The 21,971-nt window shown below is 33.1% G+C and overlaps 1 protein-coding gene across 1 annotated transcript in view; it reads right to left on the bottom strand.

The window, feature by feature from the left end:
* LOC128209551 (coatomer subunit beta-like) overlaps positions 1-21,283 on the bottom strand; it is a 43,984-nt gene extending 22,701 nt beyond the window's left edge. Inside the window, exons 1-3 of the mRNA XM_052913625.1 lie at positions 21,183-21,283; positions 20,249-20,346; positions 17,104-17,253 (exon numbers count right to left, since the gene is read on the bottom strand). The gene's annotated coding sequence lies outside the window, so the exon portion shown is untranslated. The remainder of the gene's footprint in view (positions 1-17,103; positions 17,254-20,248; positions 20,347-21,182) is intronic.
* Positions 21,284-21,971: the final 688 nt, after the last annotated feature.

Here is a 21,971-nt window from a genome sequence, read left to right as displayed (position 1 = left end):
TGTCAACTGGCCAAATTTCAACCAGATAGCTGTATAATTCCAAATTCCAAATGACACAGGTATACGTTACATTCCAGAAAAAAAACGCGACCTATAGAAAGATAATTATGTTTCAAACATCAGAGGAAGGCTCCTAAAAAGATAACTCGGCTGTGCAGATAACTGCATCCACAAGCTCTCAATGGAGTCCTCCAAGATGAGGATTAACCAAAAGATCAGCGCCCCTTAAATAAATAAAGTGATATTCCATCAGTGGCTCTAGCAATTAATATGTGCAATACCCTTTGGCTTTATTCAAATGAGCTGGTCCTATCAATTATTGCAATCCAAATAATTGCCCCGAGATTCGTTACAGAAAAGAATTCTTTAGTGCCCATCTTGTGTACGGTCCCTTTAATGAAATCGGCTCACTTTTCATTTCTTTTGCCTCGAGTGTAAATGTTAAAATGTCAAAACTATATAAGAAAATATGTCAAACTATATAAGAAAATAATGTATTTTAATTTATATTATGTATTATTATATTTACAATTTCATACTCAAACATCAATATTCTTTGGTTAAGCACTGTCAACTGGCCAAATTTCAACCAGATAGCTGTATAATTCCAAATTCCAAATGTCACTGGTATACATTACATTCCCGTAATAAGAAAAAAAAAACACGATCTATAGAAAGATAATTATGTTTCAAACATCAGAGGAAGGCTCCTAAAAAGAAAACTCGGCTGTGCAGATAACTGCATCCACAAGCTCTCAATGGAGTCCTCCAAGATGAGGATTAACCAAAAGATCAGCAGCCCCTTAAATAAATAAAGTGATATTCCATCAGTGGCTCTAGAAATTAATATGTGCAATACCCTTTGGCTTTATTCAAATGAGCTGGTCCTATCAATTATTGCAATCCAAATAATTGCCCCGAGATTCGTTACAGAAAAAAATTCTTTAGTGCCAATCTTGTGTACGATCCCTTTAATGAAATTAACTCACTTTTCATTTCTTTTGCCTCGAGTGTAAATGTTAAAATGTCAAAACTATATAAGAAAATAATGTATTTTAATTTATATTATGTATTATTATATTTACAATTTCATACTCAAACATCAATATTTTTTGGTAAAGCACTGTCAACTGGCCAAATTTCAACCAGATAGCTGTATAATTCCAAATTCAAAATGTCACTGGTATACATTACATTCCCGAACTAAGAAGAAAAAAACGCGACCTATAGAAAGATAATTATGTTTCAAACATCAGAGGAAGGCTCCTAAAAAGGTAACTCGGCTGTGCAGATAACTGCATCCACAAGCTCTCAAAGGAGTCCTCCAAGATGAGGATTAACCAAAAGATCAGCGCCCCTTAAATAAATAAAGTGATATTCCATCAGTGGCTCTAGCAATTAATATGTGCAATACCCTTTGGCTTCATTCAAATGAGCTGGTCCTATCAATTATTGCAATCCAAATAATTGCCCCGAGATTCATTACAGAAAAAATTTCTTTAGTGCCAATCTTGTGTACGGTCCCTTTAATGAAATCTACTCACTTTTCATTTCTTTTGCCTCGAGTGTAAATGTTAAAATGTCAAAACTATATAAGAAAATATGTCAAAACTATATCAGAAAATAATGTATTTTAATTTATATTATGTATTATTATATTTACAATTTCACACTCAAACATCAATATTCTTTGGTTAAGCACTGTCAACTGGCCAAATTTCAACCAGATAGCTGTATAATTCCAAATTCCAAATGACACAGGTATACGTTACATTCCAGAAAAAAAACGCGACCTATAGAAAGATAATTATGTTTCAAACATCAGAGGAAGGCTCCTAAAAAGATAACTCGGCTGTGCAGATAACTGCATCCACAAGCTCTCAATGGAGTCCTCCAAGATGAGGATTAACCAAAAGATCAGCGCCCCTTAAATAAATAAAGTGATATTCCATCAGTGGCTCTAGCAATTAATATGTGCAATACCCTTTGGCTTTATTCAAATGAGCTGGTCCTATCAATTATTGCAATCCAAATAATTGCCCCGAGATTCGTTACAGAAAAGAATTCTTTAGTGCCCATCTTGTGTACGGTCCCTTTAATGAAATCGGCTCACTTTTCATTTCTTTTGCCTCGAGTGTAAATGTTAAAATGTCAAAACTATATAAGAAAATATGTCAAACTATATAAGAAAATAATGTATTTTAATTTATATTATGTATTATTATATTTACAATTTCATACTCAAACATCAATATTCTTTGGTTAAGCACTGTCAACTGGCCAAATTTCAACCAGATAGCTGTATAATTCCAAATTCCAAATGTCACTGGTATACGTTACATTCCCGAAATAAGAAAAAAAAACACGATCTATAGAAGGATAATTATGTTTCAAACATCAGAGGAAGGCTCCTAAAATGATAACTCGGCTGTGCAGATAACTGCATCCACAAGCTCTCAAAGGAGTCCTCCAAGATGAGGATTAACCAAAAGATCAGCAGCCCCTTAAATAAATAAAGTGATATTCCATCAGTGGCTCTAGAAATTAATATGTGCAATACCCTTTGGCTTTATTCAAATGAGCTGGTCCTATCAATTATTGCAATCCAAATAATTGCCCCGAGATTCGTTACAGAAAAAAATTCTTTAGTGCCAATCTTGTGTACGGTCCCTTTAATGAAATTAACTCACTTTTCATTTCTTTTGCCTCGAGTGTAAATGTTAAAATGTCAAAACTATATAAGAAAATAATGTATTTTAATTTATATTATGTATTATTATATTTACAATTTCATACTCAAACATCAATATTTTTTGGTAAAGCACTGTCAACTGGCCAAATTTCAACCAGATAGCTGTATAATTCCAAATTCAAAATGTCACTGGTATACATTACATTCCCGAACTAAGAAGAAAAAAACGCGACCTATAGAAAGATAATTATGTTTCAAACATCAGAGGAAGGCTCCTAAAAAGGTAACTCGGCTGTGCAGATAACTGCATCCACAAGCTCTCAAAGGAGTCCTCCAAGATGAGGATTAACCAAAAGATCAGCGCCCCTTAAATAAATAAAGTGATATTCCATCAGTGGCTCTAGCAATTAATATGTGCAATACCCTTTGGCTTCATTCAAATGAGCTGGTCCTATCAATTATTGCAATCCAAATAATTGCCCAGAGATTCATTACAGAAAAAAAAATCTTTAGTGCCAATCTTGTGTACGGTCCCTTTAATGAAATCGACTCACTTTTCATTTCTTTTGCCTCGAGTGTAAATGTTAAAATGTCAAAACTATATAAGAAAATATGTCAAAACTATATCAGAAAATAATGTATTTTAATTTATATTATGTATTATTATATTTACAATTTCACACTCAAACATCAATATTCTTTGGTTAAGCACTGTCAACTGGCCAAATTTCAACCAGATAGCTGTATAATTCCAAATTCCAAATGACACAGGTATACGTTACATTCCCGAAATAAGAAAAAAAACGCGACCTATAGAAAGATAATTATGTTTCAAACATCAGAGGAAGGCTCCTAAAAAGATAACTCGGCTGTGCAGATAACTGCATCCACAAGCTCTCAAAGGAGTCCTCCAAGATGAGGATTAACCAAAAGATCAGCGCCCCTTAAATAAATAAAGTGATATTCCATCAGTGGCTCTAGCAATTAATATGTGCAATACCCTTTAGCTTTATTCAAATGAGCTGGTCCTATCAATTATTGCAATCCAAATAATTGCCCCGAGATTCGTTACAGAAAAAAATTCTTTAGTGCCAATCTTGTGTACAGTCCCTTTAATGAAATCGACTCACTTTTCATTTCTATTGTCTTGAGTGTAAATGTTAAAATGTCAAAACTATATAAGAAAATATGTCAAAACTATATAAGAAAATAATGTATTTTAATTTATATTATGTATTATTATATTTACAATTTCATACTCAAACATCAATATTCTTTGGTTAAGCACTGTCAACTGGCCAAATTTCAACCAGATAGCTGTATAATTCCAAATTCCAAATGACACAGGTATACATTACATTCCCGAAATAAGAAAAAAAAACGCGACCTATAGAAAGATAATTATGTTTCAAACATCAGAGGAAGGCTCCTAAAATGATAACTCGGCTGTGCAGATAACTGCATCCACAAGCTCTCAAAGGAGTCCTTCAAGATGAGGATTAACCAAAAGATCAGCGCCCCTTAAATAAATAAAGTGATATTCCATCAGTGGCTCTAGCAATTAATATGTGCAATACCCTTTGGCTTTATTCAAATGAGCTGGTCCTATCAATTATTGCAATCCAAATAATTGCCCCGAGATTCATTACAGAAAAAAATTCTTTAGTGCCAACCTTGTGTATGGTCCCTTTAATGAAATTGACTCACTTTTCATTTCTTTTGCCTCGAGTGTAAATGTTAAAATGTCAAAACTATATAAGAAAATAATGTATTTTAATTTATATTATGTATTTTTATATTTACAATTTCATACTCAAACATCAATATTCTTTGGTTAAGCACTGTCAACTGGCCAAATTTCAATCAGATAGCTGTATAATTCCAAATTCCAAATGTCACTGGTATACGTTACATTCCCGAAATCAGAAAAAAAAACTCTATCTATAGAAAGATAATTATGTTTCAAACATCAGAGGAAGGCTCCTAAAGAGATAACTCGGCTGTGCAGATAACTGCATCCACAAGCTCTCAAAGGAGTCCTCCAAGATGAGGATTAACCAAAAGATCAGCGCCCCTTAAATAAATAAAGTGACATTCCATCAGTGGCTCTAGCAATTAATATGTGCAATACCCTTTGGCTTCATTCAAATGAGCTGGTCCTATCAATTATTGCAATCCAAATAATTGCCCCGAGATTCGTTACAGAAAAAAAAATCTTTAGTGCCAATCTTGTGTACGGTCCCTTTAATGAAATCGACTCACTTTTCATTTCATTTGCCTCGAGTGTAAATGTTAAAATGTCAAAACTATATAAGAAAATATGTCAAAACTATATCAGAAAATAATGTATTTTAATTTATATTATGTATTATTATATTTACAATTTCACACTCAAACATCAATATTCTTTGGTAAAGCACTGTCAACTGGCCAAATTTCAACCAGATAGCTGTATAATTCCAAATTCCAAATGACACAGGTACACGTTACATTCCAGAAATAAGAAAAAAAAAGGCGACCTATAGAAAGATAATTATGTTTCAAACATCAGAGGAAGGCTCCTAAAATGATAACTCGGCTGTGCAGATAACTGCATCCACAAGCTCTCAAAGGAGTCCTCCAAGATGAGGATTAACCAAAAGATCAGCGCCCCTTAAATAAATAAAGTGATATTCCATCAGTGGCTCTAGCAATTAATATGTGCAATACCCTTTGGCTTTATTCAAATGAGCTGGTCCTATCAATTATTGCAATCCAAATAATTGCCCCGAGATTCGTTACAGAAAAAAATTCTTTAGTGCCAACCTTGTGTACGGTCCCTTTAATGAAATCGACTCACTTTTCATTTCTTTTGCCTCGAGTGTAAATGTTAAAATGTCAAAACTATATAAGAAAATAATGTATTTTAATTTATATTATGTATTATTATATTTACAATTTCATACTCAAACATCAATATTCTTTGGTTAAGCACTGTCAACTGGCCAAATTTCAACCAGATAGCTGTATAATTCCAAATTCCAAATGTCACTGGTATACGTTACATTCCCGAAATAAGAAAAAAAAAACTCTATCTATAGAAAGATAATTATGTTTCAAACATCAGAGGAAGGCTCCTAAAGAGATAACTCGGCTGTGCAGATAACTGCATCCACAAGCTCTCAAAGGAGTCCTCCAAGATGAGGATTAACCAAAAAATCAGCGCCCCTTAAATAAATAAAGTGATATTCCATCAGTGGCTCTAGCAATTAATATGTGCAATACCCTTTGGCTTTATTCAAATGAGCTGGTCCTATCAATTATTGCAATCCAAATAATTGCCCCGAGATTCATTACAGAAAAAAAAATCTTTAGTGCCAATCTTGTGTACGGTCCCTTTAATGAAATCGACTCACTTTTCATTTCTTTTGCCTCGAGTGTAAATGTTAAAATGTCAAAACTATATAAGAAAATATGTCAAAACTATATCAGAAAATAATGTATTTTAATTTATATTATGTATTATTATATTTACAATTTCACACTCAAACATCAATATTCTTTGGTTAAGCACTGTCAACTGGCCAAATTTCAACCAGATAGCTGTATAATTCCAAATTCCAAATGACACAGGTATACGTTACATTCCCGAAACAAGAAAAAAAAACGCGACCTATAGAAAGATAATTATGTTTCAAACATCAGAGGAAGGCTCCTAAAATGATAACTCGGCTGTGCAGATAACTGCATCCACAAGCTCTCAAAGGAGTCCTCCAAGATGAGGATTAACCAAAAGATCAGCGCCCCTTAAATAAATAAAGTGATATTCCATCAGTGGCTCTAGCAATTAATATGTGCAATACCCTTTGGCTTTATTCAAATGAGCTGGTCCTATCAATTATTGCAATCCAAATAATTGCCCCAAGATTCGTTACAGAAAAAAATTCTTTAGTGCCAATCTTGTGTACGGTCCCTTTAATGAAATTGACTCACTTTTCATTTCTTTTGCCTCGAGTGTAAATGTTAAAATGTCAAAACTATATAAGAAAATAATGTATTTTAATTTATATTATGTATTATTATATTTACAATATCATACTCAAACATCAATATTCTTTGGTTAAGCACTGTCAACTGGCCAAATTTCAATCAGATAGCTGTATAATTCCAAATTCCAAATGTCACTGGTATACGTTACATTCCCGAAATCAGAAAAAAAACTCTATCTATAGAAAGATAATTATGTTTCAAACATCAGAGGAAGGCTCCTAAAGAGATAACTCGGCTGTGCAGATAACTGCATCCACAAGCTCTCAAAGGAGTCCTCCAAGATGAGGATTAACCAAAAGATCAGCGCCCCTTAAATAAATAAAGTGACATTTCATCAGTGGCTCTAGCAATTAATATGTGCAATACCCTTTGGCTTTATTCAAATGAGCTGGTCCTATCAATTATTGCAATCCAAATAATTGCCCCGAGATTCATTACAGAAAAAAATTCTTTAGTGCCAATCTTGTGTACGGTCCCTTTAATGAAATCGACTCACTTTTCATTTCTTTTGCCTCGAGTGTAAATGTTAAAATGTCAAAACTATATAAGAAAATATGTCAAAACTATATAAGAAAATAATGTATTTTAATTTATATTATGTATTATTATATTTACAATTTCATACTCAAACATCAATATTCTTTGGTTAAGCACTGTCAACTGGCCAAATTTCAACCAGATAGCTGTATAATTTCAAATTCCAAATGACACAGGTATACGTTACATTCCCGAAATAAGAAAAAAAAACGCGACCTATAGAAAGATAATTATGTTTCAAACATCAGAGGAAGGCTCCTAAAATGATAACTCGGCTGTGCAGATAACTGCATCCACAAGCTCTCAAAGGAGTCCTCCAAGATGAGGATTAACCAAAAGATCAGCAGCCCCTTAAATAAATAAAGTGATATTCCATCAGTGGCTCATGAAATTAATATGTGCAATACCCTTTGGCTTTATTCAAATGATCTGTTCGTATCAATTATTGCAATCCAAATAATTGCCCCGAGATTCGTCACAGAAAAAAATTCTTTAGTGCCAATCTTGTGTACGGTCCCTTTAATGAAATCAACTCACTTTTCATTTCTTTTGCCTCGAGTGTAAATGTTAAAATGTCAAAACTATATAAGAAAATAATGTATTTTAATTTATATTATGTATTATTATATTTACAATTTCATACTCAAACATCAATATTCTTTGGTTAAGCACTGTCAACTGGCCAAATTTCAACCAGATAGCTGTATAATTCCAAATTCCAAATGTCACTGGTATACGATACATTCCCGAAATAAGAAAAAAAAACACGATCTATAGAAGGATAATTATATTTCAAACATCAGAGGAAGGCTCCTAAAATGATAACTCGGCTGTGCAGATAACTGCATCCACAAGCTCTCAAAGGAGTCCTCCAAGATTGAGGATTAACCAAAAGATCAGCGCCCCTTAAATAAATAAAGTGATATTCCATGAGTGGCTCTAGCAATTAATATGTGCAATACCCTTTGGCTTCATTCAAATGAGCTGGTCCTATCAATTATTGCAATCCAAATAATTGCCCCGAGATTCATTACAGAAAAAAAAATCTTTAGTGCCAATCTTGTGTATGGTCCCTTTAATGAAATCGACTCACTTTTCATTTCTTTTGCCTCGAGTGTAAATGTTAAAATGTCAAAACTATATAAGAAAATAATGTATTTTAATTTATATTATGTATTATTATATTTACAATTTCATACTCAAACATCAATATTCTTTGGTTAAGCACTGTCAACTGGCCAAATTTCAACCAGATAGCTGTATAATTTCAAATTCCAAATGACACAGGTATACGTTACATTCCCGAAATAAGAAAAAAAAACACGATCTATAAAAAGATAATTATGTTTCAAACATCAGAGGAAGGCTCCTAAAATGATAACTCGGCTGTGCAGATAACTGCATCCACAAGCTCTCAAAGGAGTCCTCCAAGATGAGGATTAACCAAAAGATCAGCGCCCCTTAAATAAATAAAGTGATATTCCATCAGTGGCTCTAGCAATTAATATGTGCAATACCCTTTGGCTTCATTCAAATGAGCTGGTCCTATCAATTATTGCAATCCAAATAATTGCCCCGAGATTCATTACAGAAAAAAATTCTTTATTGCCAATCTTGTGTATGGTCCCTTTAATGAAATCGACTCACTTTTCATTTCTTTTGCCTCGAGTGTAAATGTTAAAATGTCAAAACTATATAAGAAAATATGTCAAAACTATATAAGAAAATAATGTATTTTAATTTATATTATGTATTATTATATTTACAATTTCATACTCAAACATCAATATTCTTTGGTTAAGCATTGTCAACTGGCCAAATTTCAACCAGATAGCTGTATAATTTCAAATTCCAAATGACACTGGTATACGTTACATTCCCGAAATAAGAAAAAAAAACACGATCTATAGAAGGATAATTATGTTTCAAACATCAGAGGAAGGCTCCTAAAGAGATAACTCGGCTGTGCAGATAACTGCATCCACAAGCTCTCAAAGGAGTCCTCCAAGATGAGGATTAACCAAAAGATCAGCGCCCCTTAAATAAATAAAGTGATATTCCATCAGTGGCTGTAGCAATTAATATGTGCAATACCCTTTGGCTTCATTCAAATGAGCTGGTCCTATCAATTATTGCAATCCAAATAATTGCCCCGAGATTCGTCACAGAAAAAATTCTTTAGTGCCAATCTTGTGTATGGTCCCTTTAATGAAATCGACTCACTTTTCATTTCTTTTGCCTCGAGTGTAAATGTTAAAATGTCAAAACTATATAAGAAAATAATGTATTTTAATTTATATTATGTATTATTATATTTACAATTTCATACTCAAACATCAATATTCTTTGGCTAAGCACTGTCAACTGGCCAAATTTCAACCAGATAGCTGTATAATTCCAAATTCAAAATGTCACTGGTATACGTTACATTCCCGAACTAAGAAGAAAAAAACGCGACCTATAGAAAGATAATTATGTTTCAAACATCAGAGGAAGGCTCCTAAAAAGATAACTCGGCTGTGCAGATAACTGCATCCACAAGCTCTCAAAGGAGTCCTCCAAGATGAGGATTAACCAAAAGATCAGCGCCCCTTAAATAAATAAAGTGATATTCCATCAGTGGCTCTAGCAATTAATATGTGCAATACCCTTTGGCTTCATTCAAATGAGCTGGTCCTATCAATTATTGCAATCCAAATAATTGCCCCGAGATTCATTACAGAAAAAAAAATTCTTTAGTGCCAATCTTGTGTATGGTCCCTTTAATGAAATCGACTCACTTTTCATTTCTTTTGCCTCGAATGTAAATGTTAAAATGTCAAAACTATATCAGAAAATAATGTATTTTAATTTATATTATGTATTATTATATTTACAATTTCACACTCAAACATCAATATTCTTTGGTTAAGCACTGTCAACTGGCCAAATTTCTACCAGATAGCTGTATAATTCCAAATTCAAAATGACACAGGTATACGTTACATTCCCGAAATAAGAAAAAAAACGCGACCTATAGAAAGATAATTATGTTTCAAACATCAGAGGAAGGCTCCTAAAATGATAACTCGGCTGTGCAGATAACTGCATCCACAAGCTCTCAAAGGAGTCCTCCAAGATGAGGATTAACCAAAAGATCAGCGCCCCTTAAATAAATAAAGTGATATTCCATGAGTGGCTCTAGCAATTAATATGTGCAATACCCTTTGGCTTTATTCAAATGAGCTGGTCCTATCAATTATTGCAATCCAAATAATTGCCCCAAGATTCGTTACAGAAAAAAATTCTTTAGTGCCAATCTTGTGTACGGTCCCTTTAATGAAATCGACTCACTTTTCATTTCTTTTGCTTCGAGTGTAAATGTTAAAATGTGAAAACTATATAAGAAAATAATGTATTTTAAATTATATTATGTATTATTATATTGACAATTTCATACTCAAACATCAATATTTTTTGGTTAAGCACTGTCAACTGGCCAAATTTCAACCAGATAGCTGTATAATTCCAAATTCCAAATGTCACTGGTATACGTTACATTCCATAAATAAGAAAAAAAAACACAATCTATAGAAAGATAATTATGTTTCAAACATCAGAGGAAGGCTCCTAAAAAGATAACTCGGCTGTGCAGATAACTGCATCCACAAGCTCTCAAAGGAGTCCTCCAAGATGAGGATTAACCAAAAGATCAGCGCCCCTTAAATAAATAAAGTGATATTCCATGAGTGGCTCTAGCAATTAATATGTGCAATACCCTTTGGCTTCATTCAAATGAGCTGGTCCTATCAATTATTGCAATCCAAATAATTGCCCCGAGATTCATTAAAAAAAATAATTCTTTAGTGCCAATCTTGTGTACGGTCCCTTTAATGAAATCGACTCACTTTTCATTTCTTTTGCCTCGAATGTAAATGTTAAAATGTCAAAACTATATAAGAAAATATGTCAAAACTATATAAGAAAATAATGTATTTTAATTTATATTATGTATTATTATATTTACAATTTCATACTCAAACATCAATATTCTTTGGTTAAGCACTGTCAACTGGCCAAATTTCAACCAGATAGCTGTATAATTCCAAATTCCAAATGTCACTGGTATACGTTACATTCCCGAAATAAGAAAAAAAAACACGATCTATAGAAAGATAATTATGTTTCAAACATCAGAGGAAGGCTCCTAAAATGATAACTCGGCTGTGCAGATAACTGCATCCACAAGCTCTCAAAGGAGTCCTCCAAGATGAGGATTAATCAAAAGATCAGCGCCCCTTAAATAAATAAAGTGATATTCCATCAGTGGCTCTAGCAATTAATATGTGCAATACCCTTTGGCTTTATTCAAATGAGCTGGTCCTATCAATTATTGCAATCCAAATAATTGCCCCGAGATTCGTTACAGAAAAAAATTCTTTAGTGCCAATCTTGTGTACGGTCCCTTTAATGAAATCGACTCACTTTTCATTTCTTTTGCCTCGAGTGTAAATGTTAAAATGTCAAAACTATATAAGAAAATATGTCAAAACTATATAAGAAAATAATGTATTTTAATTTATATTATGTATTATTATATTTACAATTTCATACTCAAACATCAATATTCTTTGGTTAAGCACTGTCAACTGGCCAAATTTCAACCAGATAGCTGTATAATTTCAAATTCCAAATGACACAGGTATACGTCACATTCCCGAAATAAGAAAAAAAAAAACGCGACCTATAGAAAGATAATTATGTTTCAAACATCAGAGGAAGGCTCCTAAAATGATAACTCGGCTGTGCAGATAACTGCATCCACAAGCTCTCAAAGGAGTCCTCCAAGATGAGGATTAACCAAAAGATCAGCGCCCCTTAAATAAATAAAGTGATATTCCATCAGTGGCTCTAGCAATTAATATGTGCAATACCCTTTGGCTTTATTCAAATGAGCTGGTCCTATCAATTATTGCAATCCAAATAATTGCCCCGAGATTCATTACAGAAAAAAAAAATCTTTAGTGCCAATCTTGTGTACAGTCCCTTTAATGAAATCGACTCACTTTTCATTTCTTTTGCCTCGAGTGTAAATGTTAAAATGTCAAAACTATATCAGAAAATAATGTATTTTAATTTATATTATGTATTATTATATTTACAATTTCACACTCAAACATCAATATTCTTTGGTTAAGCACTGTCAACTGGCCAAATTTCAACCAGATAGCTGTATAATTCCAAATTCCAAATGACACAGGTATACGTTACATTCCCGAAATAAGAAAAAAAACGCGACCTATAGAAAGATAATTATGTTTCAAACATCAGAGGAAGGCTCCTAAAATGATAACTCGGCTGTGCAGATAACTGCATCCACAAGCTCTCAAAGGAGTCCTCCAAGATGAGGATTAACCAAAAGATCAGCGCCCCTTAAATAAATAAAGTGATATTCCATCAGTGGCTCTAGCAATTAATATGTGCAATACCCTTTGGCTTTATTCAAATGAGCTGGTCCTATCAATTATTGCAATCCAAATAATTGCCCCGAGATTCGTTACAGAAAAAAATTCTTTAGTGCCAATCTTGTGTACGGTCCCTTTAATGAAATCGACTCACTTTTCATTTCTTTTGCCTCGAGTGTAAATGTTAAAATGTCAAAACTATATAAGAAAATAATGTATTTTAATTTATATTATGTATTATTATATTGACAATTTCATACTCAAACATCAATATTCTTTGGTTAAGCACTGTCAACTGGCCAAATTTCAACCAGATAGCTGTATAATTCCAAATTCCAAATGTCACTGGTATACGTTACATTCCCGAAATAAGAAAAAAAAACACGATCTATAGAAAGATAATTATGTTTCAAACATCAGAGGAAGGCTCCTAAAAAGATAACTCGGCTGTGCAGATAACTGCATCCACAAGCTCTCAAAGGAGTCCTCCAAGATGAGGATTAACCAAAAGATCAGCACCCCTTAAATAAATAAAGTGACATTCCATCAGTGGCTCTAGCAATTAATATGTGCAATACCCTTTGGCTTCATTCAAATGAGCTGGTCCTATCAATTATTGCAATCCAAATAATTGCCCCGAGATTCATTAAAAAAAAAAATTCTTTAGTGCCAATCTTGTGTACGGTCCCTTTAATGAAATCGACTCACTTTTCATTTCTTTTGCCTCGAGTGTAAATGTTAAAATGTCAAAACTATATAAGAAAATATGTCAAAACTATATAAGAAAATAATGTATTTTAATTTATATTATGTATTATTATATTTACAATTTCATACTCAAACATTAATATTCTTTGGTTAAGCACTGTCAACTGGCCAAATTTCAACCAGATAGCTGTATAATTCCAAATTCCAAATGTCACTGGTATACGTTACATTCCCGAAAGAAGAGAAAAAAACACGATCTATAGAAAGATAATCATGTTTCAAACATCAGAGGAAGGCTCCTAAAATGATAACTCGGCTGTGCAGATAACTGCATCCACAAGCTCTCAAAGGAGTCCTCCAAGATGAGGATTAACCAAAAGATCAGCGCCCCTTAAATAAATAAAGTGATATTCCATGAGTGGCTCTAGCAATTAATATGTGCAATACCCTTTGGCTTCATTCAAATGAGCTGGTCCTATCAATTATTGCAATCCAAATAATTGCCCCGAGATTCGTTACAGAAAAAAATTCTTTAGTGCCAATCTTGTGTACGGTCCCTTTAATGAAATCGCCTCACTTTTCATTTCTTTTGCCTCGAGTGTAAATGTTAAAATGTCAAAACTATATAAGAAAATATGTCAAAACTATATAAGAAAATAATGTATTTTAATTTATATTATGTATTATTATATTTACAATTTCATACTCAAACATCAATATTCTTTGGTTAAGCACTGTCAACTGGCCAAATTTCAACCAGATAGCTGTATAATTTCAAATTCCAAATGACACAGGTATACGTCACAGTCCCGAAATAAGAAAAAAAAAACGCGACCTATAGAAAGATAATTATGTTTCAAACATCAGAGGAAGGCTCCTAAAATGATAACTCGGCTGTGCAGATAACTGCATCCACAAGCTCTCAAAGGAGTCCTCCAAGATGAGGATTAACCAAAAGATCAGCAGCCCCTTAAATAAATAAAGTGATATTCCATGAGTGGCTCTAGCAATTAATATGTGCAATACCCTTTGGCTTTATTCAAACTATATAAGAAAATAATGTATTTTAATTTATATTATGTATTATTATATTTACAATTTCATACTCAAACATCAATATTCTTTGGTTAAGCACTGTCAACTGGCCAAATTTCAACCAGATAGCTGTATAATTTCAAATTCCAAATGACACAGGTATATGTTACATTCCCGAAATAAGAAAAAAAACGCGACCTATAGAAAGATAATTATGTTTCAAACATCAGAGGAAGGCTCCTAAAATGATAACTCGGCTGTGCAGATAACTGCATCCACAAGCTCTCAAAGGAGTCCTCCAAGATGAGGATTAACCAAAAGATCAGCAGCCCCTTAAAATAAATAAAGTGATATTCCATCAGTGGCTCTAGCAATTAATATGTGCAATACCCTTTGGCTTCATTGAAATGAGCTGGTCCTATCAATTATTGCAAGCAAAATAATTGCCCTGAGATTCGTTATAGAAATAAAATTCTTTAGTGCCAATCTGGTGTACAGTCCCTTTAATGAAACCGACTCACTTTTTATTTCTATTGCCTTGAGTGTAAATGTTAAAATGTCAAAAGTATATAAGAAAGTAATGTATTATTAATTTATATTATGTATTATTATATTTACAATTTCATGCTCAAACATCAATATTCTTTGGTTAAGCACTGTCAACTGGCCAAATTTAAACCAGATAGCTGTATAATTCCAAAATCCTGTAAATGTTTATATGTCAAAACTATATAAGAAAATAAGGTATTATTATTTTATATTATGAATTATTATATTTACAATTTCATACTCAAACATCAATATTCTTTTTTTAAGCATGGTCAAATGGCCAGCTTTCAACCAGATAGCTGTATAATTCCAAATGTCACTTCAGTGTTCCAAATTCGCGGTAGCCCGATAGCCCGAGGCTACCAAATTTCAGCTGGGGCTACCGATTTTCCACATAAACTAGCCGGATTGGGCTACCGTGTTTTCCTTATGATTTAAAAAAATTCTGCTAATTAAATGTGTTACGCATCATGTTTTTTATACGCAAAGCCTTATTATTCAAGAATGCATCCTTCAAGGCGACTGGAGCTACTAAGTCGCCTTGACAATGGCGAAGTTGGATTCGCCGAAATTTACGATGACAAAAAAGCTAATTGCTGTGCTATTCAGGGCTCAAGCCATGTGCTCAATGTCTGTTTATTTAATCAATGAATATAAACACATGTCAAAATTAATTAACGCCCGAAGTGACAGTAGCTTTTAAGTTATGCCACGGACAAGGTAAATTGCAACGGACCTACTGATAAACCGAGCGACCGACCACAGGGTGACTCCAACATACCCCCTTCAAACTTCGTTTGTTGGGGGTATAATAAATAAAGTGATATTCCATGGCTCTAGCAAATTAATATGTGCATTTACAAACTCTTTGGGTTCATTCATATGAGCTGGTCCTATCCATTGATTTCAAACACCAGAGTTCAGCCCCTCGAATATCCACAAACACTGTGACCTTATAATTTTGAACCAGGGTTTCCGCCAGCCCTTTATGGCTTGTCGGGCCCGACGTGCCTTCCGCTGGCAAGGCCTATTACCGACACACGTTAATTATGCCGACATGCTTTAATCCGCGTAGCGACAATCCTTATCATCAGTTTTGACAATACACAATTTCGTTGCGATTACAACGGTTGACTGACAGCCAGAAGGCGTGTCGGGACTATTACGACATTTGTATCAGCCATTCAGGATCGACGACAGCATGAAGGCGTGTCGATGAGGTTCAACAGTGCCAATTAACCAAACTCCTCCTATTCTTTATCAGAATGGGAATGTGTGAAAAACACCACCGACGTAATTGCGACCTTCATCCCTATAATCATCTATGAACGCAAAGTAAACAATAAGTGTTAATTGATTTCGGTAACATAAATCATGTGTCGTTTTATTTTGTTTCTTAATCCCGAGTAAATCATGTGTCGTTTTATTTTGTTTCTTAATCCCGAGTCCGTTTGTTAACCAATTATTAAATTATAATTGAGAACCGTGTTAAGATATCTGTGTTATTATAAACAAGGGTTATGTCGTCGTAATTAATTGAGTCGCGTTCCCGTCTTTAGTTTAAAAGTGTAAAGTTATATTTTGTGTTGCTTATTATTAAACTTTGAATATTTTATGGCTCTTTTAATTTATTTAGAAAAAAAGATAAATAAATCTGAAAATATAGATTACATTCACTTAAGTTATTATTTAGCCAACCTGGCTTTAAAAATATTAGCTGTTGCAGCTTTAAATACGAATACACGAGCAGTCGCTTTGCTCCAAGCTCTTTCGTGTTCCAGCATGCAGCGTGCTTTACACATTTTGATGTGACGTCAACGGTGTCAATATAAATAATATCCGCACTAAACGAAACATGAGTCGATCAATATCGTCGATATTGTATTGTCGGAAAACTTGAGAAATACCAATAATTCAGGAAGAGAAACCATTAAACTTTTTCACAAATAATTTTAATGTTAATCGGACTTTAGTTGGTAATTCTAAATCATAGGAACATAACTGTAAACTTGTTTAAAATGCAGGAAATTGCACCATTTTTGATACGAAAAAAAAAAAAATCGATGTCGGGAGGGCACACCCCTCCCAAACCCTCCCCTTCCGACATACCTTATGAAATTCCTGGCAGAAACCCTGTTGAACAAATGTGATACATGACTATTGCTTGTTATCCTCGCCATGCCCTCGACGACCGAACAGTCACCTCAAATTCAGTAGGAACAGCAGCTGTAGATCAGTTAGATACAGTCAGAACAAGTCCTAGAAATGTAGATAAAAGTGAAATTGAATTATAAATAGCTATATTTTCTGAGATGGAGATCAGACTCAATTTGATCATTCCACAGACATGATTTACAGATAAACATGAACTAAAAAACATGATACAGTATATGTATGTTATCTTTGATCAAGTTCCTTTGATTTTTAGCATACAGTACTGTTAAGACCAAACTTGACAGTTAGTGAACTTCTTGTTCACTATCAGTTCACCATCAGTGCACTTCGTAGTGCACTAGGGTAAGACAAGGGGAAGACTAGGGAAAGACTAAATGCAGACAAGGGGCTGACCAGATAAGGTTTATTCAGTCTATAATAAAGGCTATCTTTACAGTGAAACTTAGAATGATGGGTGTAGTTTAAACAGATGTTAATTAATTTATAGAGAATACTTATAATCCATTTGGATCTTTCATGTAAATAACAATACATTTTACAAGGTGATAATGAAGTTGTTCGTTATTTAAAATAGGTAATCCTCAAGGTTCATACCTTATTGTTCCAAGCTCAAACTGTGAAATTGTTGTGCCATTGTTGATTCATTCAAAGGTTATAAAAAACAAGATTTTCTTCCATCTATTCTAAAACTTATAATTTTATGTTTATTTTTGTTTAACAAATGTATTGTGATTTAAGGTGACAGCCTAACAGCAATCATTATCAAATAAGTACAACATTAATTATTATAGTACATTTTCTAAATTGTACCCAGATTTATTGATTGCATTTCTAATTTGAAACACATAATAGATAAACATATATTTTAGAAGTTTTGTATAATTGGTTCTGCTGCTTCATTATTAAATGAAATACTTTCCATTGAAGGCTACACTAAGCCTTCTTTAAGCACCCCCCCCCCCCCCCATAGTACACAATTATGTGTATTGATCTTTATCTTTATTGCCTCCTGCTGTCTTTTAAATCTCAGATCTGTCAGTGTTTGACTTACCGTTTCATTTTGATAACTTTTTAAATCATATTAAAAGCATTATAACAATGATTTAGAGTAAGAATAAGAGTAATGTTAGTTATTATTAATAATATCCCATTTATATGATTTATATCCAACAACTTAAATGTAATGTTACTTTATTGGTTTATTATTTACTTCTCATCAGTCAAATTTATACATTGGCCATGCATATATTGTTTATGCAAGAATTGGTTGTGTATTAATAGGACAATGCTATTTTCTACTCTAAATGGTGTCACCTCCAAATGGCCCCGAGCCAATAAACAAATACACAGGAAATTGGCCCCTGCAATGACAATAAACAAGGGATACACAGCAGAGAATTAACATGACAATCTTCTTAAAACTAGGCAACTCAATATTTTCTTACAAATTTGGTTTTAGAGAAGAGATGTTAACAAATATGTTTTTTATAAAAGATGGAAAATAGTTTATTTCTATTAATTATATTTTGCAATTGCATTATAAATTTAAAAAAAAAATATTTCTTTAGGACACGTTTTATCATTTGTTAATCAAATTGTTAAGAGTAGAGATATTTAATTTTAACCATGCATATCACGTATTTTAACATCAAATAGTAAGTTTAATAGAACTCATATTCATTGTAATGCCTGGTTAATGGTTGGATGCATAGGAGAATTCCCTTTTTTGTCATTTTTAAGTTATCACAGCAGGGTCCCTGATACTTCCTGTGTATTGTTTATTGTCCCGACCTATTGGGGCTAACATTGTTACATTGGGTAATCTCATTACAAAAGTATGAATAAGCATTTTATCATTTTCTAAAATTCAAATTTAATGCCTGGTTAGTGGGCCATTTGGTAGGATAATTCCCGTTAGTGCTCTTTTTATAGATAAAGATAAATAGATACATTCAGTATCAAATGCTCAAACTAGGCTTTTAAGATGTTTATTTATGAAAAGTAATGAAATTAATCGTGAATATAGTTACGTAACATCTATACAGGAAAGTTACAGACAATTGCAATATCATCTAGATTAGTATTTATAAACTTTTTGATGAAGTTATAATGTAATGCATGTATGAAAAATCTGTTTCTGAAGAAATAGCCTGAGCTTCTATTTTTAAATCTAATTAAGGCAAGGTATTTTTTTTTCAACACTGCATGCATTTTTTTTTTCTACTTTTTAATTACAATTACCTTTTTTATCATAAACATTGGTTTTGCATTCACTGTTTGAATATATAATAGTGCTGTTCACTTATATACTTAGGATTCAGAATTATTACTTTGTAATCACTAATTGACTTTAATTAAATGTCTGAATTACCAAAACAAATGTTTGGATGTTACAACAGTAGCACAATTATATTGATAACACCCCTATTTTCAAATATTGGCTTACAAAGAATATTTATTGGATTTATTTAAGAAATGTTTTATTCTTATTTCACCTACATTAGAATTAAAAAGTTGACAAATATGACCAGTAAATGCTGGGTAGAAACCCCTTGTCTTTAGTTACTGGCCCATTAAATGATGATCATCATAAAGTCATCAATAAATGCAGTATACTAAAATGTTTTATCACAAGTTAATCTGCTAGAGGAAATGATCTTATCAGTTAAATTAAATCAATATAGTAAGGCCAATCTGAGTGGACCAGGAAAATCAATACTGGCTTATCTAATAAACTACAGACTACATTAGTTTATCCATAGTGCACAAATTGTTCACTTCGAGTGCACTCCTAGTGAACAAGAGTGTAAAGTTTGGTCTTAACAGTACTGTATATCATAGAAATACAAATCATAAACAATAGCAAGCTTCAAATTGGTTACTTAAGAAAAGCAAAAACTCTATAAAACAGTATCAACATTCATATCTCTTCAAACCCCCACCCCACTAGAGTTGGTATGCATGATCAAGTGGACCAATCTCTGAGTCAAGAATTTGTTGATCAAACAAATGATTTCAGTGGAACCTGTTGGCCTAAAGACCACAGTTATTGTACTATATGTTTCATCTGGACACTAACCTGGCTTTCACTTTTTTCTGTATTTACATCCGGATCTGGGTCAATGGGGGATGGGGGACAGCGGGTTGGGGGTCTGGCTGAAAACTGTGGTCTTGAGCCTATTAAATAAAAGAATTAAAAAACAGACTTCAAAACTCCTCTAGTTCAACTATAGGCTATATCAACACATACTGAAAGTTTGGCAGTGATATATTAAACACAAGGAATGAGACCTGTATTAGAGAAGTATTAGCACCTGTGGTATTTTCATAAAAAGCAGAAAACAATCAAATGGTAAGGCACAAACCTCTGAAGAGCCATTATTTCCTTATGCATTGGAATAATCTGACCAAGTAAAGATTTCCTTGTAGCTTTCAATGGTGTCTATAAAACAGCACCACAACAAATGGCCTGCCTTACTCTTTAAAGATTTTTCTCTTAGCAAAATAAAAAAAATCCACTTTATTGGCTTAGCATTTTATATAAGAAATGACATACATCCAAACTGAAATGCTTAAACTTGTCAAATTTATGTTTTTCTGGTCCACTTATATACAAAGGTAACAGAACTGTTCAGTTTAACAAAAAAAACTTTTAGTGATCATGTGTTTATAGACAGTCAAAACACCACAATATGCCAAATTGTTTGCTTCCGGGATAATTATATGGCCCAACAACGGAAATGGCAAAAAAAACAACACTGAAAGATCCATGACAACTGCTTGTGTTTTCATGTATGATGTGGCTACATGATGTAGAAAATGCAGAGATAGCATCATTATGCCCAATTTAAATATAAAATGCTTTAAGTATCTGTTTTGAAGGTTTGATTTGGCATAAAATTAAGAGTACAGCACATTACCATTGTCTATAAGTTGCTTGTTTACACCTGATTAGCTACAAATCACACTCTTAAATCCTTTACACACAAACAAGTACTACAGAGTTCACTTACATCTTCATTCTACTGAAATATTGGATTCAGAGCTGCAGCTCCTGGATCCAGATTGCAGGACTACTGCCAGGGGAAAAAGCTGCAGCTAACTGGAGCTTATTGGCACATCATAATCTGCAAGCAAGACATAAAGGCAGTAACATTATAAAACTATCTGCTACTACTGTTAAAGCTGCACTCTCACAGATTTGACATTTATACAACTTTTTTGTCTTGGAAAGAGCAAATTTGTGCGTAAATATCAGCAAACCAATGATGTAAGATTGCTAACAAAAGATCAGATCGCAGATTTTGATATTTCCGTTCGAAATTAATGTTTTATTAATTATTATTATTTAACAAAAATGCATAAAACATATATTTTTGAGCTTGAATATAAAAATCTGCGATCTAATATTTGTCAGCCGTCTTATATCACTGGTTTCCATGGATTTTCGCACAAATTGGCTCGTTCCAAGACAAAAACTAAAAAAGTTGTCAAATCGTTCAATCTGTGAGTGCAGCTTTAAAGTATGAAAAATGCCTGTAAACACTCATTTGCGGCATACAATCTTCTACCTAGTCATAAAGGTGATAAATATGCAGAAAAATTCATGAATTCAAAGATTTTCAAACCATGCAAAATGCGCCATTTTAAAATGGTCAACAATTGTTCATGGTTGGACAGAATCAAACAAGAACCTCTACATACAAATCGTATTGTAAAGGGACATACTTTATTCCATTTCACTTAGCGGTGACACATTGACAATGGATATTTAGGGGGAAAAAGACGAAGAGGTGAAGATC

The sequence above is a fragment of the Mya arenaria genome, chromosome 11 (genome assembly GCF_026914265.1).
Source record: "Mya arenaria isolate MELC-2E11 chromosome 11, ASM2691426v1".
NCBI lineage: Eukaryota > Metazoa > Mollusca > Bivalvia > Myida > Myidae > Mya > Mya arenaria.
Note: the sequence above shows the minus strand (reverse complement) of the source record. Positions and strands in the feature narration are given on the sequence as shown.